We start from the raw sequence: 13927 nt of genomic DNA, 5'->3' as shown, positions 1-13927 counted from the left end.
AGACGCCTGCACAGAAAAAAAAAAAAAAAAATGGATCTTTCATCCAGTCCTGCCATTGGCCAATGGAGTGGCCCTGAAAGATATAAAATATTTGATTTTCAAGATTCTTTTAACTTTTCATCTCTCTGGGCTTTCTCTGTTGGCCTGCCTAAATAATGGGGAACAAAAGTCTTGTGTCCCATTGTCTGGAATAAAAGAAATCAAAGGAATTGAAACATTTAAGAAGAAAAAAAGTTCCACAAAGGTCTCATGTGCCAGTAATCCAAAAAGTTCCTCTGGCTTTCTGCACAGTAGGGCAGATAAATGAGTTATGGGTAAAAATGAAGATTTATCTTTATGAGAAGAAACATTTTGAAAATATACACCAAGGGGAAAATAGGGAATAATTAAACATTGTATGGTCACGATTATGAGTGCTTTCCAATCAGCTTCCAGCCTTCCCAAAATAGTTTCATGTCTGGCTGTTCCCCACCTCCAGCCTTGCCAATCTCCATTTCCCCATCTCCAGCCATGCCAAATTACCTGGTGCTGCATGAACATGGGTCTTTGTACACCTGCTTCCCCTTCCGCCTGAAATGTCCAGCCCTATCTACTCCACCTAATACATTCCTCATAATCTTCCCGAATTCCATGTAAAATCATCTCCTCTGTGTAACCCACCTGATCACCACCATGAGATAATAACCTCCTCTCTCTGAGCCTCCATAGTCCCTAGAAGTCTCCTCATGCCTCCACTGTAGTCCAAATCTGTTGTTGTTATCTGATGACTTATCTGTCATCTTAGTAGATTGTGAAATCCTTGGGGACGAGGATGGGCTATTCATCTCTTTACCCCAATGCCTCACATGATGTCTGGAACTTAATTTTCCAGATATTGAAGTCAGACAGTGGTGTGATAGAGTTGATTCGTACTGACAGCTTGAACTGGCTTGTGGCGCCCGATTGTTAAACTTTAGGATTTTTGTCAGACAATATTGAAGATCACATTATATAAGCTTACAGTTCTATATATTCAAAACAAAAATTATAAATACTCAAAATTGATCACTTTCTAATCATATTACAACATCTTCCTGTTATCTGTGCACCTGAGGTTATATCTGGATAAAGTATGGTGGAAACACTATCTAATAATGTGCCGCTGCACGTCTCCCAACATCACATTCAGTCAAGTCACATTGGTGGCTTGAAATTGGCCATGGCGGGACTATTGACACAACAGAAATTGGCGAATGCTACAAATCAAGGCTTGGTTTATTGTTTTGTTGATTGTCTAGACTTAGCAAAGTGATGGAGAAAATGTGAATGCAAACTAAATTAGGAGTGTCTCTAATCATTACACTATAAATAACACACATGCACACACCCTGAGCATTTGAAAACTATTATCCAATTCAGCAAAGAAGCCTCTCATGTAACTGATGAGCCAGCAAAACTGTGACATATGTCTTTGTTGTTTCACATTAATTTTATTCATTAAAGTGTCAACCAGTATTCATGTCAGAACAACGCTTGTTTGTTAATTGCAATAATAAGTTGGCTACAGATACAAAAGTTTAACAAGCATCAATGAAAGCATTTTACAGAAAGCAATTCACTACACAGAACTTAAAATAAAGAGTATTACATATCTTATTTGTAAATTGTGTACTACACATTCTTTTTTTTTCACTCACACATTCTGAAGTTTATTTATAGATTCTTTTTTTCTCTCTTTTTTAAATTTTATTATGTTATGTTAATCACCATACATTATATCATTAGTTTTTGATGTAGTGTTCCATGATTCATTGTTTGCTTATAACACCCAGTGCTCCATGCAGAGCGTGCCCTCTTTAATACCCATCACCAGGCTAACCCATCCCCCCACCCCCTCCCCTCTAGAACCCTCAGTTTGTTTCTCAGAGTCCACAGTCTCTCATGTTTCATCTCCCCCTCCAATTTCCTCCCTTCATTTACACATTCTTTATATCACTAAAATCTATAACGGACTCATGAATGTGTCTGAATGTGCTTATTCCCTCACTCCCCCACCCCCAGAGAGCCTGTTGTTAAACGTCTACCAGCACATCACTGGATTCAGAGAAGAGAGGCTTCAGAGAGGACTGGAGTGGTCAGAAGGCCATATTTTTGGAGAGGGTTGGCCTTGACATAGGCCCTAAGGGTCAGAGAGGGAGGCTGGGTGGAGCAAAGTGGAGCAAGGTACCCATCAGGAGGAACGACAGAGCAGAGGTGGGAAAGCCCCGATCTGTGCAAGACACAGTGAGGAGTCGGGGCTGATGAGACAGAGCTGGTGGTTGGGAGCTGCTGGACAGGCTGGGGAGGGCTGAATTCCGGAAGTCAATGCAAGTGAGGCAGAGAAGCCGGATTTGAGTTAGCAGGCAATAGGGAGCCACCTCTGACTCTTTAGAAGGGAAGCGATGAGAAGTGAGCAGTGATTTAAGAGGATTAATAGGGCCACAGTGTTCAGGATAGATTGGAAGAGGGAGAGACTGGCCCAGTCCCTCTGGAAAGCAGAACAGAGACTGCGAAGGAATTCAAGACTGGAGAGATGAGGTCATGTGGTGTTTTGCCTCTGTTCTCCATCCACTTCTCTCTTCCTTTCCCTCTGCCAAGCTCAGCCATGTCCCCCTTCCTCGAATTTCCCCTCCAGCAGCCCTTTTCTCTAGGGTCTATGATTAATTCTCTCTTAAAAGTATCTGGTGATATATCCAAGGGGCATTTCATAAATTCTGCCTCATTATGTGAAGCCTAGTTTAAAAACTTCCTTCTGTCTAGATCAATTATGAAATAATAAAATCTGACCTGAACCTAAGCCTGCATCTTTCCTTTCCCTGAGAAAGGGATTCAGCCATGTTCAAAAAGTCCTGAGAATGAGAGAATTTAACTCTGCAATTACAGGAGTTCAAGTAGTAAGTAGCTAAATCAGCATCATTAAATGCTCTTCAAAATCAAGGGCATAGATTTCTTCTCTGTTCATTCTCCCCACTTGTGTGTTTTACCCTCACATACATAAACATTCACACACAAGCACAGACTCCCAGTATTTAGCAAGTTGGCTGTCTAAAGTGTTGCCATTCCTATTAGCCTGGACTACTGAGAAAGAGGAATGCTCAGAAATTGTGATAAAACAATTCACCATTTGCAGTCTTTTCGAGGATGCTGGTTGCTTTTTAGGGCCACTGCATAGCACCTAAATCATGGTCTTGTTCAGGAATCATGGGATTCCTTGTCTAAAAGGTCCAATCCCATCCATCATGCCATCTGAGGTGAGAACAATGTCTGGCTAAGAAATCCCAGCATGGTGCCATATTGGACCAGACATTGATGCAGTGGTCTTTGAGTTATGAGGTTGGAGTGGTGGTGATGGTGCCATTGTGACACACACAGCTCTTTGACTTGATGGTATCCAATCTCAAAGTTGACCTGTCCCTATTTGCCCAGGGTCATAGTTAAGCAGGTGCAAAAAAGATGTTCTAACTATGGTTACAGTAATATCCATATTTTTTCTTTTTTTTCTTAAGATTTTATTTATTTGACAGAGAGAGACACAGCAAGAGAAGGGACACAAGCAGAGGGAGTGGGAGAGGGAGAAGCAGGCTTCCCGCCAAGCAGGGAGCCCGATGCAGGTCTCGATCCCAGGACCCCGGATCATGACCTGAGCCGAAGGCAGACGCTTAACAGCTGAGCCACCCAGGCGCCCTCCATATTTTTTCTTTTAAAAATATAATCTACTGCAAAAAATTATATGCCATAGGTTTTTTCTTCTTTCCACATTTTCCTGTCTTTCTAGAAGTTACTAGCATAGGCCCTTGAACACATTCTTATGCACACACACACACAAGGTATTTCTATCCAGCCTTCAAAATGCCAACCCCGTAAACATGTCTACCCAAATTCCTAGGACACTTATAACTGCTGCTTTCCTACACCATTCCTCCTAATTCCCCGATGACAACCCAAATAGCCTTGGCTCCCTAATTTTTCTCCCTACCAAGGACAAAAATAAAAAGTCATGAATACCAGAAATTTCTAGGGGCTAAGTCAGCTCCTCCTCATGGGTGATTTTTACGCTGGACGCTGTCTGTTATCTGACACTCAGTCACATGGTAAGTCTGAGGCATGCTGGTGCTTACACTTAGTAAATGAAATCTGTCGATCCATAGCAATCAGTCAGCCCTTTTTTGCACTGAGCTAGCACTTGGAAGAATCAAGGAGTATAAGGTCTTTTGTCTGCTTGCAGAGGGAAAGAACTAATGTGTGAAAACATTCCAGAATACTTCACTGCCAAATTGGGTGGTACTGGCTACAGGAGGCAGCACAGTATTATCAACAAGTGTGAGATCCAGAGTCAGAAGTGTGGACTCTTTCAACCCTTTCCCTTCTCCAGTCAACACACAGACCCCCCCACCACCACCACCACACACACACTCTCATTCATAATCTTAATCCAGTTCACTCCTTGGCCCATAAGATTTCCTGAATTGGTATTCAATAAAGTTCAACATTAATGTGGAAACAAAGACATTAGAATTATATTTCACAAGTAACAGAATACAAGCTATTCTGGGCATCCCTATTCACAACTCCATCCATTAAGGTTGTGCCTCTACCCTGACTAGATGAATAAATTGAGTACGCAGGACCCTGACCACCAACAAGGGCCTAAAACTGAAGCATGGGAATTTGATTCGGTAGTCTTGCTTTGGGTTAAGTCTTTGGTTTGTTTGTTTGAATTTACCCTCACAAAGTCCTCTGCTTCTTTGAATTTGTGACACAAATGGCTTGTGAAAACACCCATCTCTCTATAGGTCTTTAATATCAAAGATTCTCATCAATAAACTTTTAGAGTCTAAGGAGTACATGAGGTTAGAAAGTTAATTTCTTTGTTCTCTCTGTCTCTAGATTCATAATATTTTTTTAAGAAAAGCCTACAGTCTCTCTCGATTCTTTTTTTATTAACTTTTTATTTTAATTCCAGTCTAGTTAACATACAGTGTTATATTAGTTTCAGGTATACAATCCAGTGATTAAATAATTCTATACATTACTCATTGCTCATCATAATAAATGTACTCTTTAATCCCCATCACCTATTTCACCCATCCCTCCACACCATCCCTTCTGGTAACCATCAGTTTGCTCTCTCAATTCTCTTTTATAGTCTGTCATTGCTTGGTGTTGAGAAGTAGTCCCTTGTGGCTCATCTGTATTTTGCTTACTGTGGATCAAGCTCATTTTCTTTGAAGATATTTTTAAAAGGAGATTTTTTTCATTCATTTGCATTGATTCGACAAATATTTACTAAATACCAACTCTATGCCAGCACTGTTTTACACATATCTCCAGGCACCCTGCTGTAAGTAATTCAACAAAATAGATTAAGTTCCTCCTGGTGCCCAGGAACTGGAGACAAGTTGAAGAGGAGATACAACTCCTAGCTTCCCCGATGTAAGCATATAACTTACAGAGGAAGATCACACAATTGTGTGCACACATGCATCACACAGACTCTATTAACTAGTAAATGAACACAACTACAAGAAAATAGCATTAAAGGACTTCACATACTGAGTCCTTACTTTTTGCCAGGCAATATACTAGGTTCTCTATAAACATTAATCCTAACAACAAAGCTATATGGCAGGTGTTATTATTATTTCACCTTACAAATGAGGAAATCAATTTTCAAGAGGTCATAGAGACAGATGTATGTCCTTATAGACTGTCTGTACTCTTGTCTTCTGTTCTGATACTTCTGTGCTTTGATGCTGTATTTTTCTTTTTTTCTTTTCAATTTTTTAAAAAATTTTGTTTTATTATGTTATGTTAGTCACCACACAATACATCATTAGTTTTTGATGTGGTGATCCATGATTCACTATTTTCATGTAACACCCAGTGCTCCATGCATTACGTGCCCTCCTTAATACCCATCACAGGGCTAGCCTATCCCCCCACCCCCCTCCCCTCTAAAACCCTCAGTTTGTTTCTCAGAGTCCATAGTCTCTCATGGTTCATCTCTCCCTCCAATTTCCCCCCCTTCATTTTTCCCTTCCTTCTCTTAATGTCCTCCATGCTATTCCTTATGTTCCATAAATGAGTGAAACCATATGATAATTGACTTTCTCTGCTTGACTTATTTCACTTAGCATAATCTCCTCCAGTCCCATCCATGTTGATGTAAAAGTTAGGTATTCATCCTTTTTGATGGCTGAGTAATATGCCATTGTATAAATGATCCTGTATTTTTCTGCAGTGGCTGTGGTAGGCCTGATAACATAGCTATCTCAAGATTTTGAAAGATACGATTTTTCTTATCTAATATTTAAGAGGCCATACATACTCATGTACACCTTTGTTCTTCATACCATGTAGAGGCCACTGACTGAGCCAGAGGGGTCCCCACACTCCCTCCATCCTATAAACACTTTTCATTAGTTGGGAGGGGTATCCAGGGAGAGCCTACAGATGCATTAGGACAGATCCAAGTTTTGGTCCCATCCCTGGCCAGGCCAAGTTTAGGCATTAGGGATAGTTCATCACTTCAAAAGTTCTACTGTCTACCACAAAATATGGTAGAGAAAAATGTGGGTAGAAAATCCAGGCGTTATCATCCTAGTTACACCAGGAATGGGAAGATGCTATCCCTCTGCCTCAGATCACAACTCTGCCTATGACTATATATGATTTTCATAAAAGGATTTGTAGAAGAAAATAAAGAAAGAAAATGTGGCAAACCAAGAGCACACCCTGATAAAGACATCTAGTCCTTAGTTAGACACTCAGAGAGAACAAGTAAATCATCGAGGCAGGCTGATGTGAAGGCAAAGGTGACATGCTTTCCCCACATAGTTACCACCTCCACATTTTGCCAAGGAGTTTTATAAACAGCACAGGAAAGTGCACACAGGAAACTATGGCCCCAGAATGATCACCCCTCATGCTCTACACTACTTCATTGAGGCCCATCCTGCATGGCCTGACACCTATCCTACCTCCTAATAGTCACCATTTTGATCAGTATCATGTGCCAAGCATTTTGCATACAGCGTTCCTAACAGTGGAAGGAATTCAGGACTGGAGAGATAAAGTCATGTGGTGCTTTGCCTCTGTTCTCCATCCACTTCTCTCTTCCTTTCCCTCTGCCAAGCTCAGCCATATCCCCCTCCCTCGAGTTTCCCCTCCACCAGTTCTGCAAGTTAAGTGTGACTGTTCTCATAATCAGAAAATAGACTGAAGGTCAGAGAGACTCGGGGTCCCATAGCACGTCTGACAGATTGCAGAGCCTTTGTTCTTTTGGTGATGCCATGCTGCCTCTGGTGATGTCTCCTGCACTTAGACCTAAGGAACAAATATATTAAAATTCAGGAAAAAAATTTACTATCAGCAACCAAACCAGTAAAAGGACACAACCTCAAGCTAAAAACTTCAAAAGGTGGGGGGAACCCAAGATAAAAACAGGGAATTCTTAGCATCCACTCACTCCTGAAACAGAACTACTGAGTTGACAAAGTACAGAAAATCTTTTTTTTTTTTTTAAGATTTATTTATTTATTTGTGAGAAAGAGAATGAGAGAGAGAGAGAGCATGAGCAGGAGGGGCAGAGGGAGAGAAACTCTCAAGCAGACTCCACGTTCAGCACACGCGGAGACCAATCTGGGCCTCAATCTCACGACCCTGAGATCACAACTTGAGCAGAAACCAAGAGTCGAGCATTTAATGGACTGCACCCAGGCACCCCACAAAATACTGAAAATCTTATTAGAACTCTTGAATTAAGGAGAGGTGGATGAAGTGGGTATCTTTATCTTTCTCTACCTCTTGCTGGGTGGGAGTAAATGGGGCATGAAAGAGAGGGGGGTGAAACAGTAATAAACATATGTTAGTCCTCTCTGTTGGAAACTAAGCTCTTGGGACTTGCTCTGAATTTGGGGGGGCTGTCCCCAGGACAGGAGAAGACATGCCCAGCTGGGCAGTGCATTATGATATAGTATATTAAACACAAATGGGCATAGCCCCAGGTGATTTTGCTTAATCCCTCAGACCCTCAGAAAGAGAAGTGGATGGAACGCAATTCTTAACCTCTCAGCCTTAGGTAAACAGCAAAGACACACAGTGCTCATATACAGAAGGGAAAGGAGCTGAGCCAGGATCGCTTACAGATATCAAAGCAATTAGAATCAAAACAGGTATCAGAGCAAACCACTTACATCAAGCATTGTGTGCAAGCTACAACAAGGAAGCAAAATTCAGAAGAAGATATCTCAACATAGGAGAAAGATAATTCAAGGAACAGAATCAAAGTGCTTATACTTCATACTCTAGAGATACGTAATAAGAACTTGAATTAAATTTTTAAAAATAGTTTAAAGACCAGATAACAAAATAAGATGTCGGCAGATCTAAGAGATAACTTTAAGGTAAAAACAATACTATTCAAGAACAAAAAATTAATAAGAAACAGTAAGAAAGAGGACAGTTTTAGTTGAAAGTCAAAGGATTAACATAGAGAAAGGGCTCAAGATAATCCTAGCAAATGTAGAAAAAATTATAATGTGAGAAAACAAATTGGAATATAATAGACATAAAGGAGAGGAAAAACAATTCAACATATGGATAACTAATGTAACTGATTTCCCTAAAGTTGAAAACTAAACAAAAAAGCCAGAAAAAGATGACATATAATATAGGGGAGAATTTCCCTAAAATGAAAAAAAAAAAAATGAATATCTGATTTATTTGAACCTCCCAAGGAAACTGGCACAGTGGTTTAAGTATGAAAACAGCCATGAAACTAGATGAAGGTTCTAAGAAGCAGTTGTGGTAGCAGACAATTACAGGCCAGGCTCCACTCAGCATCCCCAAACCCCCAAGCCATGCTCCTCTGAGGCTCTGTGCAAGGCTGTGCTTGAGCAAGCAGGCCAGAGAAGGGGACAAAACCAGGGCTCAGCAATCCCACAACTGAGACCTGACAATGAGAGGAGATGCAGAGGGTTAGGACGATCCAGAGCTACACAATGCAATGGAATTTTATCCCTCAGCTGCAAGTGGCAGTAAACCCAAACCAGACTGACTGTACTGACAGTATGAATGTCTTGGCTCACACAACTAAAACCCTGGGGGAGGTTGCCTTCAGGTGCAGTTGGCTCCAGGATCTCAGACCATGTCTTTCTCTTTCTCTCAGTTCTGCTTTCTTCTGTGTAGTCTCCACTGTTAGGCAAAATTTCTCCTCATGGTGGAGGTAAGAAGGTTGTCTGTTGGTCATACAGGATTACGTCTACAGTTACAAGTCCAGCAGAAAGATAAAGACTTATTTCCAGTAGTTTCATCAAGAACTGAATCTCTTTAGATTTGATTGAATCCCGTGTCCATTGCTGAACAAAGCCCTGTGGCCAGGAGGGTTTAATACCCTAATTATCTCTACCTGATGTAGGCAGGGTCTGCTCTACTCCTGGTATATGTCAGAGTGGGGGAAGGGTGTTACCTAAAGACAACTGAGGTGTTAAAAGGAGAGAAAAAAGATGTTGGGAAAACAAAAATAACATAGGTCGACTACACTGAAGAATAGAACACACACATACAAACTCATGGATACATACCTTCTCATGCACTTAAAACAATAGCATGTAAAGAAGTGTGCATTAATATGATACCTACCAATGACCCAAAGTATAAGGGACAAGGCAAAAAAGGACCATCATTCAAATGAAAGGACTATAACACCTGAAGTTTCAACATGTGCACCAACACCACTGTCATTATCACTGTTCATAGAACAAGCCAAGCCTCTTTTGTCACGAGAGTGTTGCAAAGGGCACAATACTAACAGAAGGAACTAGAAAAGTTTTTGTTGTTGTTGTTGTTTTAAAGCTCACTCTATAAAATAGGCAGAATGTGGAAGACCACGAATAAACGGATGGAGAGATTTAAAGACAGGGAGTGAATATGAGACTGGACATTCATAGAATCATGAAACATTGACGCATTTGTTCCATCGGTATGCATATTGCACCTACTGAGTGCCAGGCAGCCCTCTATGTCTTGGAGATATGGTCCCTGTCGTAGAAGCTAGAGGTCAACCTTTCCAAAACCCTAACTTACAGAGGAGGAAACCAAAACCCAGAGCAGAGAAGGAACATAACTAAGGTCATAAAATTGACAGGGGCAGACTTAGAACAAGAATGACTATCCCTGGGCGCCTGGGTGGCTCAGTTGGTTAAGCGACTGCCTTCGGCTCAGGTCATGATCCTGGAGTCTCGGGATCGAGTCCCGCATCGGGCTCCCTGCTCAGCAGGGAGTCTGCTTCTCCCTCTGACCCTCCTCCCTCTCATGCTCTCTGTGTCTCATTCTCTCTGTCTCAAATAAATAAATAAAATCTTTAAAAAAAAAAAAAAAGAATGACTATCCCTTGAGTGTCTACACTCTGGAGCTGTGAAAAGAATATGAACTTAGGGTTCAATAGACCTAGGTTCCAATCCTGGCTCTGTCACCAACTAGCTGCAAGAAGCCCACCCACCTCCACCTTCTCCAGATCACATGTTTTATGGTTGCCTCAAGGAATGAATCGGGTGAGCCGTGCTGCCTCTGTAGACATCTGCTTTGTGCGCCCAGGAATATTCCATGGAGATGTTTCTCCAGACAGGTTTATGTCTGGTCTTGGCTCAGTGCCTTGAAAACACTCATCATGTGATGAAACAAGAATGTCATCCAGCCGACTATCAATAAACCAACATCGGCATTCCCACCACCATCTCAACACCACCCCCCACACAATCTCCCTCCCCTCCAGCCTACTCTCTCCCCACAACCCAAACATATCCAAATCATCTCATTAGAAAGTGACATCCAACAGAAATCATTGCTCCTGATCGGAAGAGTGGCCAGAGCTTGTCCTTATAGACACTTACATGTTTTGTGTTAAAAGCTGGAGTTTGGAAATGAGCAAGAGCCATGTCTAAAGGAAAAACAGGGAGCATGTTTGAGTTCAGGCCAGAACACCCAGGAAGTAGCCATCAGAGGATTATAACCAGTACCTAGAACAACAAGATCTCCAAAGTTCTTGCCTGAAAAAGCAAAGAAAAAAACGTGAAACAGCCTGCCGTCTGATTCCAGCCCAGGTGACTCATGCTGGGCTTTTCCTACCTGGAGGAAGTGCGGGTTTCCCTAAAGACATTGCGTGTAGGTCTGAATTTCTAGGATGTAGGGTAGAGTGGATGCCACTGTGCTTACCTCTAACCATTGTCCTGAGGGACACTGGGGAGGCACAAAGTGCTTGCTGAGGCTTCATAGTACTTAACTTTGGTTATTTGAACCAAATAACATGACAGATTTGAGGGAAGGTTGTGTAAAAATCACACCAACCCTTTCCCACCGTCTTGCCCATCCCCTGTCCAGGACACAGGCCTTCAGGGATGGAGAAAAATATAATTCCCAAAGAAGCAGGGAAAGATATAAAGAGGATAAAGCAGGAAATGGGTGAAGGGAGTCAAAGGCATAAACTTCCAGTTACAAAATAAATAAGTGCTAGGATGTCATGAACAGCATGGTGACTATAGTTAACAATACTGTACTGTGTATTTGAAAGTTGCTAAGAGAGTAGCTTTTCAAAGTCCTCACCACAAGAAAAGAAAATCATAACTACGTGTGGTTATGGATGTTAACTATACTTATCGTGGTGATCATTTAATGATATATATAAATACCAAATCATTATGTTATACACCTGAAACTAACATAATGTTATGCATCAATTATACCTCAATTAAAAATAAAATAGGAGCTCCTGGGTGGCTCAGTCGGTCAAGTATCCAACTCTTGATTTCGGCTCGGGTTGTGATCTCAGGGTCGTGAGATCGAGCCCTGCGTCAGGCTCTGCACTGGGTGTGGAGCTTGCTTGGGATTCTCTCTCTTCCTCTCCCTCTGCCCCTCCCTCCTGCTTTAAAAAAATAAATAAAATAAAATAAAATAAAAAGATAAAATAAAATAAAAATAAGTAAGCATTGAGAGCTCTTAGAAAATCATCACATACAAATATTGCTATTAAACTCCATGTTGTTAAACATGATAATCACTGGTGATTTCTATCTTCTTACTGGGTAATAATAAAGAATATTACAGTACATCTGTATCTATCTGTCTATATCTTTTCTATATCTATATTTATTAAATAGAATAATCAAATGTATTCTTACCTTCTCTTTTCTATTAGTAGAGACACTGAAAACATAAAAGCAACAAAACTACATTTCTTGAAAAAAAGCATTCATGCCCACGAGGGAAAAAATGCATTTCTTAGGAGACCCAGTGAAATGTTAAGTAGGCAACAGAGGCAGAGGGAATGATGAAGCAGGAGATGCTGAGATCGTTAAGTTACCAATACTGTTATGAACCAAGACTCCTAAACCACACTATCTCCTAACCGAGCAAACGGGTATCACGTCCTTCACAGCCCATCCTCCCCAAAAAGCTCACATAAGGGCAGAGTGGTGCGAAATAGATTCTGAATTGGGAACTGAGGGAGGAAGCCTGGACTCCAGCTGATCTGTAACTTTGGGATGATAATACAACTTCGCATGGTTACTGTTTGAACCAAATAACATGACAGATTTGAGAGAAGGCTTTCTTCATTGAGAAACACTGTCCAAGTTTCGGCCATTGTTATTTTGCATCTACTTGCCATCTGCTTGCTTCCTGTCGATTGTGTCTACCCTCCATTCGGATTGTGTGCTCTTGGAGGGAGGGGCTTGTCTTTGTGTAACTGGTGTTCAATGAAAGTTGAGGGATCAAGGGGAAAAGGAATGATGGGCAGTCATAGCTCCTGGTCTCTGCCTGCCATTCCCAGGACCTGGGAGCCCTGTTGCGTGTGTATGTCCGTGTCAGCACAGACCTGGCCACTCTGGCTCAGCCCTAGGCTGATCCGTTGGACAGGGCCATGCCGGGCTAGAGTTGAGCAGAATGTCTTTGCTCTGACTGCCCATCTGTTCCGCCATGGAAGCCAGCACTAAACTTAGCTGTAGTGACTTATGAACACAGGGCTGTCCCAGGCCTCACGAGTCATCCCAAAAAGCTGCAGTCAATATGTCCCTCCTCCTCTCCCTATATTCCCAACATCTCTGGAGAAATGTGGCTTCATCAGCTCTCACCAAGCTTGCCGGGCCTGTCCCTGGGATGCAAGGCTGGGATACAGAGCTGACAAGGGTAGCAACCCCACGTGGACACTCTCCTTTCCCAATTCGTGGTACCAAAAGCAGAGGTTCTCTCAGAAGTCATTAAGCAAATGTTCAGTGGTTCCCTGGGGAATCATTTCTTATGGGAATGGCCATGTTGATTCTGTCATGAGGAGACGAGTGGGAGGGCCAGCATCTGGAGCATGATGTCAAGAGTGAGAGCTGTTCATTTGTTTATTCTGCATTCGGTACCTCTTTTCAGTGCTCCTCAGCATCTGCAGGGTTTCAAGGCAAAATCTCAATAGGGACCGTGACTGCTTACATCGGCAGCAGAGACGTGTGGTCACGGACTCTGCTTTGGCTCACTGTGTGGTGAACTGGCATTTTCACCACTTTATGCATTGATGTGAGGCATACCAAAAAGGAGTGGTCTGTCCTGGGTGCAAGCACCAAGGGCACACATTGTGAGTGGAGGATTTAAAACAATATTAAAATAGATTAAAAGTCAATCTGCTTTTTATTATCACCAAGAGCTAAAAAACCTAAATATGTCAATGATACAATAATCCTTCCTGCTGGGCTGACCAGCTTCCTCCACTTGCCTCCTCACCTGGAAATGCCACTGAGGAACACTTCCATCAACTCACCCTTTCATTGGTACATTCAACCAGTCAGGTATTAACACAAGGAACCGTTCTGGAGCATCTACCATGAGAAAGATGTTGTGCTTGATGCTGGGGAAATAGAAAGGCTAGGAC

This window comes from Neomonachus schauinslandi, chromosome 5, assembly GCF_002201575.2.
Source record: "Neomonachus schauinslandi chromosome 5, ASM220157v2, whole genome shotgun sequence".
NCBI classification, from domain to species: domain Eukaryota; kingdom Metazoa; phylum Chordata; class Mammalia; order Carnivora; family Phocidae; genus Neomonachus; species Neomonachus schauinslandi.
The sequence above is the reverse complement of the archived record's forward strand: the minus strand, read 5'-3'. Positions refer to the sequence as shown.